The 15,332-nt window shown below is 40.7% G+C and overlaps 1 long non-coding RNA gene across 1 annotated transcript in view; it reads right to left on the reverse strand.

The window, feature by feature from the left end:
* Positions 1-14,073, reverse strand: part of LOC119249106 (uncharacterized) — a 78,480-nt gene extending 64,407 nt beyond the window's left edge. The window contains exons 1-2 of the long non-coding RNA XR_005126067.2: positions 13,398-14,073; positions 5,912-5,968 (exon numbers count right to left, since the gene is read on the reverse strand). This is a non-coding gene — a long non-coding RNA (uncharacterized LOC119249106). The remainder of the gene's footprint in view (positions 1-5,911; positions 5,969-13,397) is intronic.
* Positions 14,074-15,332: the final 1,259 nt, after the last annotated feature.

Raw genomic sequence — 15,332 nt, forward strand, 5'->3', positions numbered from 1 at the left:
AAGTTACCACCATGCTCTGTCTGTCTTTGTCTGAAAGTTGAATATTGATCCTAGGTGGTGATCTATGTGGATAGATGGTGTCAGACAACTTGAAAATTCCTCATTGTTGCTAACCACAAATATTTGGGGTTTGAGCTATCTAGGTTGTAATGAGAACCTGCCAGGGAAAAATTCAGACATACAAATCTTTGTGTAAACTACCTTAAGAGTCTTAAGCTGACAAAAGCCAGAGCAAAGTCTGAAACTTTGTCCTCAGAGTACCCATAATTGAGGCTCTGGCTTTTCATATATTGTAACATATGATTCCAGGGGGTTTGGGTATACCATTCTGTATTTGGGCCAGAAAAGTCTTACTCTGTTCTGCAGCCTCCCCAATCTAGGCAGATACTTTTCAGTGCTCCTAAATATCTAGAAAAATAAGGGTGAGGGGCTAGGGGGAGGTGTTTTTAAGGATTCTGGGCAATGATGGGAGAAGTGGTGAGAAAATTCTTAACATGACCTGCTTCTTCATCATTGCTGCTCTTGTCTGTGCAGACTCCATTCCCCTTCTTCTGCTAGGGGCTTAGGCCAATCACAATTTATCTTCACAACGGTAAACCTTCAGTACAGTTACCCAGTCAAAATGAAATGGCAGCAAAGTTGTTTCCAATGTCTTTGTGCTAAGGAAACAGGGTATAAGTTCTGGGGGAAGTCTTATTGGTCAGACTTTATCCTATTCTTTGAGCTACCCAATGTCTTTCAACATGTCCCTGTCCCAAGATTAAATTTATCAGAGTTGGGGCCTCCCTGGTGGCCTTGGGATTGAGTCTCAAGCTGTCATCACCGTGACCTGAGTTCGATCCCCGGCCAGGGAGCTGACCCACATGGGCACAACAGACCTCTCCTGTCTTGCCCGCTGCTCCCCTCAGCAGTGTATTTCAGTAGATCTGCTTGTTCTGCTCCCCACTCTGTCTCTGGTGAGTCCTCTCACCCCCCACCCTGCACCTTTGGCCTACACCCCAGTTCTTGTATGCATAAACAAATCTTTAAAAATAAATAAAATTATTAGAGTTCACTTATACTGTTACAGCCACAGAACCCTAACTAAATTGCCTCTTCTTCTGGACATTTACACAAGCAGCAGGGGATTCAATGGTGAACAAAACATGTTCTAGAGTTCTTTGAATGAGACCAAAATTTAGCCATTTATTTTTTAACATTTTATTTGGAGTCTCTACTATATGTGTATCTTGAGGGGATCTAGCAGTCAGGTCAACATAGCCTCTTTCCTTACAGACCTTACTATCTGTGAGGAAAAAAAGATATTACACAGACAAGTATCTAAATATGGTAGTGTTGGGCCTCCCCTGGTGGCACAGTGGTTGAGCGCTGGGCTGCGAAGCTGCCCACAGCTTCTGCAGTGCTGGTTCGATCCCCGCCACCGGCAAGGGTCCCACATGACACGCAGACACGTGCTGCTGCTCCCCTTACCAGTGTATTTTGTCAGTCTGCCTGTTCTGTTCCCCGCTCTGGCTCTAGTGAATTCTCTCACCCTCCCGCACTTCTGACTGTACCCAGTGCTTGTACAAATAAATAAATAAATCTTCAAAATAAATAAATAAATAAATAAATATGGTAGTGTTAAGAGAGGGAGAACTCAGGATGTAATGAGAGAATATGGCCAACCAATCTTATCTCAGGACCTGAAAAGTCCCTCCCCTTGACAGATTTGGATGGTCCAAGGACTAGTTAGTACACAGCTAACTATCTCATATAAGTCAACAAAATTAAAGGTAAGACAGCAAAGCCTGTGAAAACATGAGAAAAAGTATAACTAATGTAGGACACCCCTCCCTTCCATCCTAAAATTCCAACCCGTGGTGGAATAGTTTAACTCTATTCTGAGAATAACTAGTTGAGTCAGGCCATCTGACCACATGGATTGGGGTTGTGGGGACGGGGTGGGGAGGCTCCATTTTTGTAGCCCATGGACACACGTTTTATTTTGGCAGTTTTTTATTGTGGTAAATATATACAACATAAGTTGCCATTTTAATATTTTTAAGTATGCAATTCAGTAGCATAAAATACATTTGCAATGTTGTGCAACCATCACCACCATCCATTTCTAAAACATTTCATCATCAAAAACAGAATGCTGATATACCTGCTGAATAATAACTCCATTCCCTATTCTTCCAGCCCTTGGTAACTTCTAACCCACTTTTTATCCTATAAGTTTACTTCTATAAGTAGAACCATAAAATTGTCCTTTGACAGCTGGCTTATTTGCATAATGTTTTCCAAGCTTTCTATGTAGCAGCATATTTCACTACTTTTTAAGGCTAAATAATATTCCACTGTATTCATATACCACAAGAGTTTATCCATTAATCTACTGATGGATATTTGTGTTTTCTATTGTTTTGCTATTGTGAATAAAGCTGCTATAAACACTGGTTTAAAAATATCTGAATTCTTGGGGCCTCCCTGGTGGTGCAAGGGGTTAAACACTGAACTATGAAGCGATCTGCAGCCTCTGCAGCATGAGTTCGATCCCCAGCCGGCCAGGGAGCAACCCACATGGCTCAGCAGACCTCTCCTGACTCGCCCACTGCTCCCCTCAGCAGTATACTTCGGTCAATCTGCCTGTTCTGTTCCCCAGTCTATCTCTGGTGAATCCTCTCACTCCCCGCATCTCTGGCCTGCACCCCAGCTCTTGTATGCATAAATAAATAAATCTTTAAAAAATAAATAAAAATATCTGAATTCTTGCTTTTGGTTCTTTTGTGTTTATATCTAGGAGTGTAATTGCTGGATCATATGCTAAATGTATGTTTCACTTTTTGATGAACTGCCAAAGTGTTTTCCACAAGTCTTCAATGGATAAAATAAACAGGTTTCCTGATATTTAGCCCATGTCTAGGTCTCATAAGGCTCAGTGTACCCTAACCATAGAAGAGAGATTAAATAATTAACTTTCCTAGGAAAGTTTCTAAAACTCTGTTTTTTCTGCTAAAAAACAATGGGGAGGGCCTCCCCTGGTGGTGCAGGTGGTTAAGCACAGTGCTGTGAAGCTGTCCGCAGCCTCTGCAGCATTGGTTCGATCCCGGCTGGCGGGCGAGGGTCCCAAATGGTGCGGCAGACCTATCTCGCCCGCTGCTCTCCTCAGCAGTGTATTTCATTGGTCTGCCTGTTCTGTTCCCCGCTCTGGCTCTGGTGAATCCTATCATCCTCCAGCGAATCTGGCCTGTATCCCCATTCTTGTATAAATAAATAAATAAATCTTTAAAAAATAAAAAAGAAAACAATGGGGAGAGGGTGTTAGATTAAAGACACTTGATTTGTATGGTTACTATAAGAATTAAAGGAAAAAAGCATATTAAGTGGAGAATAACTTTTATAAGACACTTAATATGCTTTTTTCCTTTAATTTTTATAGTAACCATACAAATCAAGTGTCTTTAACACCCTCTCCCCATTGTATTTTAACGGATAAAACAGAGTTTAAGAAACTTTCCTAGGATAGTTCCTAAGACCTAGGAAACTTCCCAAGTTCACCAGACAATTGTATCTGTTTGACTTCAAGCCCTTTGTTCATTCCACTATACCACAGTTCCACTCATTATTAAGAACACTGAGGTAAAGGATCATGGGCAGAGAAATCATCCAACCAGTTCAACCAGAAGTGTGAACTGGCCTCCCAGGTGAAGTTCCAAATTTTGAAGGAAAGCATCTGGGAACTGGGATCAGCTTCTAGAAGGCTCTGCTTGGTAGAAATATAGAAAGATAGATATAGAGAGGGAGGAAGGGAGGGATTAAGGGAGGGAAGGAGGGAGGGAGGGAGAAGAAAAGTAGGCTATCTGGTCCATAATGGATCTGAAACCTCCAGGCAGTCATGCTCTGGGCTGGCTGGCCTTTCACACGAGGCTATCCCTGCTGAGGTTAAATTCCTCCTCACTGTGGCCTCAAGGAACCCAAGAAACACACTCATTGCCTCTCTGGTTATTTTATAAACAGTGCTTGGAAACCACGAGTCATTATCACTTTCTGGCCAGCCAGTCAGATTTTCCATGCCCTTGTGTGCAATGTCCTTAATCTTCCCAAAGCCAACAGCATCATTCTCCTAAACCAAGAGAATTATTTACTTTGGCCATAATCAGGGCAGAGTTTAAGTATCAGCCTGTCCTCTCACAGTGTCAAATAGTGTTTAGGGTGAGCTACAATCCAAATATACACCCTACTACCCATTCTTTTATTACCACATTCATCCACTCACCCCCTGGCCCTCCCAAGTTTTATCCAGGCAGCTATGCATACATACATTCATTCACCGTTCCATTCACCTATGCATCCATTCACCATTCATCTGACTAAGGTCAGATTCATTTACTGCTATGAGCATTTACCCATTATCCCCTTTGAATCAATATATCCCTTTATTCACCCATTAACTTAATAACCGATGCAGTAACTTATCCATTCATTCATACATAGATGCATCCATCCATTTATCACCTACTCAATTACCCATCATTTCTTGATCAGTCACCCAATTATATTCAATCATATAACCACCTATTCATTTGGTCTACAATCTAATATGAGTCAGACACTGTTGTTGTAGAAGTTGGAGGAACAAGGACAAAATGACACAGTTACTTATTCCATCATCCACCCACCAACCTCTCATTGATTAGCATTTATTAAGTTGTCCACCCTGTAGAATTTTACCCCATGTGAGCAGTGAATTGTTCAGTTGGTAGTAAACAATTGTTTTACTCCCTGGCATATCACAAGGAGGGTTGAAGAGAGAAATGGATATGCATGCATGCAGAGAATGCAACTAAAAGGATAGTTGAGAAGAACTTGGCTAAAGGACAAAAACTAGGCCAGAGGCAAGAGTCCATAACTCCAGTTATCAATAAAAGGGAAGAAAGTTCCCAACAGGGCTGTATCGGAATGGAACCTAAAGAGATTCATTCTGGTATCAAAGTTAGTCACAGAGATCTTAATAAGTGGTTCTGAAAATTTCTGTGAGTCAGAGAAAGCTTAAAAGGTATCTAGATAATTAAGACACTTACATTTATCTACTGGTCTGTCAATTCACTGACACATTCATATATTTAGCCATCCACAGATCTTCATTTTGATTGTTCAACAATTATAGCAGGGGCCCTTAACCAGAGTTTTCAGAACAGGTACAATCAAGTACACTAGATTCATCCTTGCCTTTCTAGTGTCTTCAATTGCCACTTACACACTGAATGTGCAGAATAAGTATTTGCCAAATAGATTTATTAGTGATCTCAATTATGACTAGATAAACCCAAACCAGAAAGGTGGCACTTTGATCAGATAATTTGGCCAGCTCTAGGGCTGATATGAGTAAGTTTACTTTTTATGTGATTGCTTAATGGTAATGTGCAGGATTCATCCTATCTGTACTTGAGAAATTAACATGCCCAGATGAGACCATGACTAGTTGAGGCATGTCTAAAAGATTTAGGCTTAGCTGTCTGACAATGTGACTCAATCTCTCTCACACTCCAACATACGACTGGAAAGGGCTAAGGCCAGATCCATGCAGTAGAAGCCAATCAGCCAGATCTTGGGATTCAGTAGTTCCAATGATTTTTGGTTAACACCACTTCATGAAGTCACCATAGATACCCTAATCAAACTGACTTAGTTTGGGATAACTAATTTATGTAAATAGTACTCTGACTTGTTCAGTTAAAGATGACCACTGTAGTTTGGTCAAAATAGTCAAGCCCTTGGAACAATTCAGACAGAAATCTTGTCTTCAATTTCTAAAAAAACAAAACAAGTCTTTTAAACTTAAACCTGGAGGCAATACAACATGTCACTATTAGCATAAAGGACTAGAGGGATTAGGCAGAGAGAGGGAGATATTTCAAGAGTCACTTACTAGACCTGTGGTCTTGAACCAGTTGTTCCCAAAGTCTCTATTCCTCATCTTCTCCATCTGCAAAATGTGAAAAATAGCATTTACTTCCTCTGGCTAAAGTCAAGTTGATGATCTACAGGAAAAGTCAAGGCCAATGCGTCAAAAAGAGGAGACACCCAACAGATAATAACTCTTGATTTCTTGATTCTCTGAGTGCTCCTTCTGTCTAGTTCACTTTCCTTGTGGCTCTTTAATTAAAAAAAAATATTTTAATGTCAGTTAGAAACTCTAACTATATAGAACTTCTGTATCGATTTGCCTTAGTTGAGCTTTTTCCTCACCAACCTTATTATCATAAAAGTCATACCCATTCCCATTCTACAGATTATCACACAGAGGCCCACCTTGAATACAGAGTTTTCCCATTTCATGGCAGTCAGCTCTTGAATTTATCCTCTGCAGATGCTGACTCTAATTCTCTATCAGCACAACCATACATAGTAATCACAGAAAAACAAAAAGAAAGGGAGAGGCAAAAAGGCCACCAGATCCCTGGAGACCCCTCCAGAGTGAGCTGGCTCAGGTGACGACAAGCAGGTGGCCAGCTGAGAAGACCCCAACTGAGGTCGTGTGCTTGTGGGTCTGGATTTCCTCCATGTATAGGCAGCCCTACTACGTCCTCCTGGGATCTTCTGTTTGGCCTTCAACATATACAATGATAGTCTAGCCTGAAAAACTGTCTTATTTGCCCAGATTCCTTCCAGGAGTCTGTTTTATTTCACTATTTTCCTGGGTGTGCTTCTATTTTCTTATTTATTTATTTGAACCACTAAATTATCTAATTAGTGACATATATCGTTGACACATGGGCCACTATGAATATTTACTGCACACTTGTTCACACATTTATCTAAATAGGTGGCATGCCAGAGCTATGTAATAAGGAATAATGATTCTTTAGAAGAGTTACAGGAAATTATAGAAGGGGGAAAAAGTTTTGCACAGTGGGCTGCAGCTTCCAACCACATCTATCAATTCTTCCTGAGATAGAGCAATTGCATAGTAATGACAAAAAATTTATAGTAATGAATAAATCAATACTCGGCTCTGCGGCAGTTTCAGATGTTACTTTTATAGGCCTCCTCCTGTCTATTATATATCCCTTAGCACTGGAGCCGGGAGAGTGCAGAGAATGCCAACAGCTACAAGGAGAAAGGCAACAGCTCTGGCTCCTGAGATCATGTGATCCATCACCATCCCCTCCCAGGGAGATCCATTTGTATATCCCTGAGCCCTAAATGGAGCTGCTTACTGTGATCTACTACATGGCCCACAGTGTTTGATTTAAGAATGGAGCTGTCACTTCGTGTGGAGCAAAGTGTAAATGCAAAAAATAAATGAACAATGGATAATTAATTAAATAGCAGCCAGTGGGATAGAATAGGAGGGGAAGGGTGTGGGTTAAAAGGCAAGAGAAAGAAATATAGAAAGAGGGTGTCAGTCCAAAGGGGTGTCTTCCAAGGCTTTTTTCATTCAGCAAATATTTGCTGAGTGCCTACTAGTTGCCAAGCATAGTCTTAGGCAGGGGTCAGCCAAGATTTCCTGTAAAGGGCTGCATAGTAAATAGTTTAGGCTTTGTGCACCAAATGGTCTCTGCTACCACTACGTAATTCCGTCTTTGGAGCGCAAAAACAGCCAACACAATACCCAAAGGACTGGGTGTTGCTATATTTCAATAAAATTTCATTTAAAAAACAGATGATGGGCTGGTTGTCCTTGGCCCTGGGGCACAGTGGGCCTATCCAGTGTATGCTCCTGTGCTTTTCAAGGATGGACTCTATACCAGTGGATCATGGGGTAATTTGGAAGGTACACCAGCCATAAATAACTTAGAAACACCCAAGGAGATTTCATTCCAAGTATAAGCTTTTTATAAGCGTCTGATGACACTAAGGAGAAAGTCTCTGTAGAGGTCTAGCCTTTACTATCTCTCTAATGTTTTGCTAATCTCTTTTTCAACAAAAGAGCAATCCCAAGGCTCAAAGCCTTGGAAAGCAACAGCTTCTAGAGAAAAATTTTTAGCATTGTTTGGTTTTTGCTGAGTTTCTATTTATTGCAAGTGGTACTTGCTTCTGGCTGCCATTTAGAAAGGCAGAAAAAGGGTTTCTTAACCTTGGTGCTATTGATATTTGGGCTGGCGAATTCCTTATTGGGGTGGGAATTGTCTTGTGCATTATGGAATGTTTAGCGACATCCCTGCTTTATACCCACTAGATGCCAGTAGCACACTCCCAAGTCATGACAATCAAAAATGTCATCAAACATAGGCAAATGTTCCCTGAGAGTCAAAATTGCCACTGGTTAAGAATCCTTGGCCCAGAGGATGAGTGCAGGTGCTGGGACCACACACACAGCTTATGTTCAAAACATGCATCTGCTACTTTCTTCTTTGGTGATAATGAGCAACTACTTCGTTCTCCGGCCTCATTTTACTCATCTGTGAAATGGGGGTGATGATGACAGGAGCTCCTACCTCATAGAGTGGCTATGAGCATCAACTCAATACATTTATGCAAAATAGTCAGAATAATAAATATTAGCCATAGCTACTTGTCATAGTAACACAACATTTCTGCTTTAAATATATTTGTTTAACTATGAACCAGAGACACAATATGGTGGGGGGGGGCGGGGAAAGGAGAGATTGGGGTCAAAATAAGGGGGGGTGCAATTGTATGGGGAATATAAAAATAAAAAAATAAAAAATAATAAAAAGACTTTTTTACAATTTAACATAAAAATTAATAAATATATTTGTTTAGGTAATTATCTTACTGAGTCAATTTAAAGAAGGTATTACTTAATGAACAATAGTTCAGCTAGTATAAAGATAAGCCAACATGTATGAAAAGGTTTTGCAAGTTGAAGTTCTGAAACTGATATATTTAAAGAAGCATGGTTTAATGTAAACTATTTCTAAGCTCTATCTCTAATAAGCTGAGCTCTAGTCCTCATTACATTTGTGACTTCGGACCACTTACTGAACTTCTTTGACCTCCAATTGTCTCTGAGATGTATTGTCAGGCAAAATCAAGATCATGTTCTCAGGGGTTACTCAACACAAAATTGGTACTCAATAAAAGTTACTTTTCTCCCTCCCTTTGTCTGTTGTTAACAATGCTCACTAGTTGCACCAATTAGCTACTATTGTGTAACAAATCACTCTATAATGTAATAGCATCAAACAACACTCACTCACTAGCTTGCAATTTCATGGGTTGGCAACAGAAGCTGAGCTCAGCAGGATGGTTCTTCTGCCGGCCTTAATTAGGGCCATTTATATGGTACTTGTCAGTAAGTGACTTAACAGGGGCTGGATGATCCCTGAGGATCTCATTCACATGTCTGACTCTTCTTGCTATCTGCAAGGCCTCTCACTCCAGATAGCTCTCATCCTCCAAAAGGCCAGCTTGGACTTTGAGATCGAGGCAGCCCTGTTCCAGAAAAGCAAGAGCAGAAGTTGCAAGGCCTTCTGAGGCCTTGACTCAGAACTCACCCCATGTTACTTCTGCCACATTTCATTAATCAAGACCAGCCACAGGTCAACTCAGATGAAAGGATAGAGGGAAAAACTATTTCTCGATGCGCTGAAAGCAAAGTCACATTGCAAAGGAGTGTGATTCACTGGGGACATTTCTTTAACAAATGGCCACTTAGTCTGCCTGGAACTATAGTTCACAACATCCTCCTCCCTTATTTTTCCATAAAGGCTCACATATCGGATGTCCTTCACATGAGTAACATGCACCCCTGGGGATGTCCAGATGTTCATGAGTCCCCCTCCCAATTACATGGAAAATACAAAATACCACAAAAATTCACAATCACCACAACTATTAATGGCACATCAGTTCAAGGTCACTCACTGCAGTTTGCATTATTCCAAGAGAGACTGGAATCTGTAGTATTTTCCACTCTGTTCTAAATCTGTCATTCTCTCAGAAACAAGAAAAGAATGGACACAGACAGTGAAATTATTATAAAGATTAGGTTGTTTTCCATTTTTAAAAAGGTCCATTTATCTCAAATGTTAATACTTCATTATTGGTTACATATGGCATGAGCACACCTTAAATCTGCTCAGAAAAGGGTTAATACATTTGAGTGGGATTACTAGTCCACAAAATCTATTAAAGCTAGGATTACCTGGGCCTCCCTGGTGGCGCAGTGGTTGAGAGCTGGGCTGCGAAGCTGTCCGCAGCCTCTGTAGCTCTGGTTTGATCCCCGGCCACAGGAGGAGGATCCCACATGGCGCGCAGACCTTTCCTGCCGCCCGCTGCTCCCCTCAGCAGTGTGTTTTGTTAGTCTGCCTATTCTGTTCCCCGCTCTGACTCTGGTGAATTCTCTCGCCCTCCCGCACTTCTGACTGTACCCAGTGCTTGTATAAATAAATAATAAATCTTTAAAAAAAAAAGTTAGGATTACCTTCCTACCCCTGCCCCCCTTTTTCTTTCAGTAGTCATAGTCTAAAAATTATATGTGAATATTGTCTTATATTTTCTTTCCCCTTGATAGCTAGTTAGATTTTAATGATTTTTCTCCAGCCCACATCAGGTATCCTCTTCCAAAGATATACCCTAGACATGCCTAGTATCAATAGTCACTCCAATGTCTATATAGAGGTATATTAGACATTCTAGCCACTATCAGATCCGTTCCTCTAATCTACATCCTCATCTGAGACTCAAATCTCAGCCCACACATTATTACCCATGACGCTCCAGTCTGGAGTCCATGATCCATTCCTACACTGATTCTCCCTCCTCAGTTCCCACAGATCCCCCCATCACTGCTATGGTAAACCTCATCCCTGCTTAACCTCATGTCTCTGTTAGTCTATGCCTAGGTTTAAGAAGAATTTGGCTGGAGGAAAATTCACAACCATTTCACAGCCATTCACTGGCTTCACTTTAGTTTTATAACCAGGTACCTTGAGTGGCCTGTCAGAACCCCCTAAAAAGCCAACCAGAAATGCCCAAAGTACCTCCTCCCACTTATCCAATGACTGATGCCACCTTCTTCTTACTCCCCTGACAGCCAACATTCATTCTCGGTAGATCATTTTGATTCTTATTATACTGAGAAACAAGCAATTGAGGAGCATTTCTTTTTCTTTTCTACCCTCATCTCTACATATACACTTGGGCTTCTGTCCTCTCCTATAATTACTTATTCATTTCCAGTGCTATCTAAGCCCATTCTTATTCATTCAAGGACTTCTCTCCTAAAGTACTTTTCCAACCCTTGTATCATCATTCTACTGAGCCATTCCCATAAGTCTTCAAATATGCCAAAATATCTTCCATCTGCAAAGAAACTTTCCCTTTTTGCCACTACTCTTTCAGTAACTCAACCCATTTTTGCCACCCTTTTAGCATACTTTAAAGCTTTCCTCCTTATTATTCCACTAAAGCAGTTCCTGCTAAATTCCCTGATGGTCTTCATGTCCTTTAATCCAATTCCCATGTCTTAGACCGCATTGTCCTTGAATTCTCAGCATCATTTACTATATGTGGTTAGGTTGTCGCTTCTCGAAACACTTTCTTATCTTAGCTTTTCGGTCACCACGTTTCCTGATGTTCCTCCATCATTACCGGCCAATCCAATTCTTTGGTCTTTTTTCAATCTTTAATGTGGGTTCACTCAAGAATTTTGACCTTAGTCTTCTTCTCTTCCATATCGAAAACTCATTTTCTAGGAGACCTCAGATCATCTCTTTCTTGATAACTTCCAAATTTATATTCTGATACATCTAGCTCTGAAGTCTCCCTGGAACTAGAGACTCATATATTAAACTGTGGACTTAATATCTTTACTTGGATGACAATTAAGCATCTCAAACATTACAGATGCAAAGTAAAGTAGAATTTGTGATTTCTCTCCTTAAACTCATTTCTTATTCTTTCAGTAAATGGTGTTACTTCTACTCAATTGCTCAACCAAAAAACAAGCTGTTGTTTTCTTTCTTTCCATTACACCAACATCCAATCTATCAACCTTATATATACAGCAGTCCCATTCACTCTACCTTTAAAATACATCAAAATTTGACTCCCCTGACCACTTGCATGGTTTAAGTTGAACCTGTGAGATATCCTAACTGGTCTCCCTACTTCCAATCTTGCTCCCACAGTCTAATTCTTCACATAGGAGTCGGAGTGAGCTTGACTAAGATACTTAAAAATTGGATCAAAGTCATTTCTCTTTCCAAAACATAATGATTTCATATCACATGTGGAACAGAAGACAGAGTCTTCACATTGACCATCATGCTCTCATCTCTGTCTGCCTCTCTGGACTTACCTCCCTTACTCTGCTCTCATGCTCTGCACTCTATTAGCATTAGTGCTAATAGACCTTCCAGATTCATTCCAGCATCATGACCCTTGTATTTGTGGTTCTCTCTGTCTGCAATTCTCTTAACCCAAACATTCCAATGACTCACTCACTCACTTAGTTCATTTCTTGGCACAAATGTTACCTCTTCAGAAAAGCATCTCTGACTACCTTCCCTAAAGCCAACCTGTCATTCATCATCCTCACTCTTTGTTTTATTTTTCAAGAGTTTTATTACCTGAGATGTCATTATACATAATTTTTTCCTTTCTTGCTGTTCATGTCTCCACTAGAATATAATTTCCATGAGATCAAAGACCTTATCCTTCTCACTTACTGTGAGACACATTTTAGACACTGAATAAACATTTTTTGAATAAATTGATATTAATAGAAATAATAATTGTGAAATGTTCTCAGCACTTTCATCTCTTTGCATTCATATTAGATATGATCATTTGCTTTAAATTAGGAAGGAAGAGAAGACATCAACTTGCGTTGTCATTTAAGTTTTGTATAAATTCTTTACCCACTAAGTAGATATCCTCTACATTTAGATGAAGTTTAAAGAAATGGAAGGGTAGAAGTATGAGTATGTAATTATGCAATAAATATTAATCACTAGCTTTCTCTTCTTTTCTTCCAATAAGGCCTATAAATTGTCTGTACTCTTATCAAACACATAGATGAATTTGTAAGAACTCATAGGTACCTTCTATTATATAAATACATACAATCTAGTATGAACAGATTTCATTTATTTGATAGGAACATTAAATTTGATAGGAGATTCAATTTAGGATGTAAGTCATCCCAGTGACTGATATCTATGCAAAGAAGATTTTAGGGTATTTATTTGGTTTAGATAACTCAGAGGGATTCCAGAACGCTATCTTGGTGTGTCCCAGCCCCTCCTCGGAAAATCACCACTGGATTTCACACAGGAGGATTATTTGTACGTGATGTAATATCTAAATTTTGTTGTTAATTGTTCAAATAGGGCTACTTTCTGACCCAGGCCTGCTTGGGTTAAAGGATCAAAGGAAAAGGGACTCCTTAGCAAAACAGAGACATCCCCAAAGGCAAACTCCCCCTGGCCCCTGCTTCTCACCTCTTGCCAGCATAGAACACTCAGTGATGGAACTGCACCCAGTGCGCCTTCTTGACTTCTTTGTTTGGGTTTCCTTGGTTCAGCCTCTTGTTGAATTAAGTCAGTCCTCCATGAAGACAAGTGTGTGGCAGTATGACACAGGACCATGGGATGAACCCCCACTCCTCACACTACTAATAGCTGTGGAAGTCATGGGTGCTCTCGATAAGCATCTCTTGTCTTCCAGAGAGAATATTATACTTCCCCACCCTATTCTAAGAGGGGCCATGTGACTTCGTTTGGCCAACAAACTGTGAGCTTGTATGATATGTGTCACTTTTGGTGGAAGCTTTAAAAGCCAGTGTACAATTTAACATGCTTGCTCCCTATGCTGAGGTGTTACAGAAGCACATGGTAAGAGGAAACCAGGGGTCTTATGTGACTCTGAAGAACAGGAAGATAGAGAAAGTAAAGAGATTGAGAGAGAGAGAGAACTAGCTTGAGAATTGGGGGGATGTTTATTTCCCCAGCATGATCTTGCTCATCCTGACTGCTATCACCCCCATCACCCCTGAGGGCTCAGATTCCCAACAGGGCTGGAGGCGTCTCCTCAGACTTTCACATTAACAATTCAGATACTGGAGACTTCGTGACAAAATAGGGGCTGTGGTGAGATGGTGGGGGTGGGGGTACAGGTGCTGAGATAGTCATTATGAGGAACCGCTGACTCATCTCTGGAACACTTCCAAAATTCTGCCAGACCTCCACCCTCCTCACAAACCATGTCTCCAGCAGAAAGTCTACCTTGTCCTCTGGCTCCCTGTAGTTCCAGCCAAGCAGGAGACCAGGACACCCATAATCAGATTGGCTTCTGAGCACAGAGAAGATGACTGGCAGAGGATAAAAGCCTGCCAGGCCACAAGTTTCCATTCAGAGAGGAAAGAGCTTCTGAAACTCCAACGCACTTTCAGTCCAGGCCCTGGTTGGGTGGCTTTCGGCAATTTATGTCACTTAGCTGGGCCTCTATTTCTCCACCTTTGGAATAAGAACCTGAATAGGATATGCCTCAAATAAGTGATGTGAGAAGTTGTGAGATAATAAATATCAGTAGTCCAGTCTGACTCTGCAACACAGCAGTTAAGCCAGGTGAAATGGGGCCATTTTTACAGAGCAAAGATTGCCAACTTCTAGCAGTTTCACAGGGTCTGTTGATATTTGATTTTATCCCCGGAAACATTCTGATATGCCATAGCTATCATTTGCTCCTCCTTGGGTTTCACAAACCAGAGCATGCCTAGATGCTGCCCCTTCCGCCACATCTCCTAAATATACTTGATAAACTAGGTTATCCATATGCAATGTGTCACCAAGTTTGCAAACAATGGCCATAGGCAGCTGACATTGGCCAATGCATCCCCCAAGGCCAAACCAGCACCTGCCTATAGCTTTGCTTCCCACTCTCTGCTCTTGGACATTAATTACATCCTCACTTTGAAATATGTTGGCCATACAGAAATAAAGAGCTGAATCTGAAAGATTTTCTCTAAGACTTCTGCATTTTTTTTTCTGGGATGTTTAAAAAGGGCATAATGTTTAAGATGCATATGGGATAATCATAAAAGAGAGAAGATTCAAGTTTTTCTGTACTATCTACTGAACAAACTAATAACATGGATTCCTCCATTATCATCTCCCCTACTCCCAGGCTCGAAGGCTGCAAAGCCTCAGCTCAGAGCTACATCTCACCATGTGCCATTGCTCTCACTGGTCCCTCTAACTGGAATGTCTTTCTTCTCCTCCTCTTCTCTTTCCCACATATCAAGACATGCTCTGTGAGACACTAAGATTGTATATTTCATGAGAGAGAAGGAGCCTCATCTGTTTTGTCCATTGCAATGTTCCTATAAAGGGACTTGTATTCAATAGATAATGGTTGAATTCATGATGAGATATATG

The sequence above is a fragment of the Talpa occidentalis genome, unplaced genomic scaffold, assembly GCF_014898055.3.
Source record: "Talpa occidentalis isolate TD23 unplaced genomic scaffold, MPIMG_talOcc4v2.1 talOcc4.17, whole genome shotgun sequence".
Taxonomy (NCBI): Eukaryota; Metazoa; Chordata; class Mammalia; order Eulipotyphla; family Talpidae; genus Talpa; species Talpa occidentalis.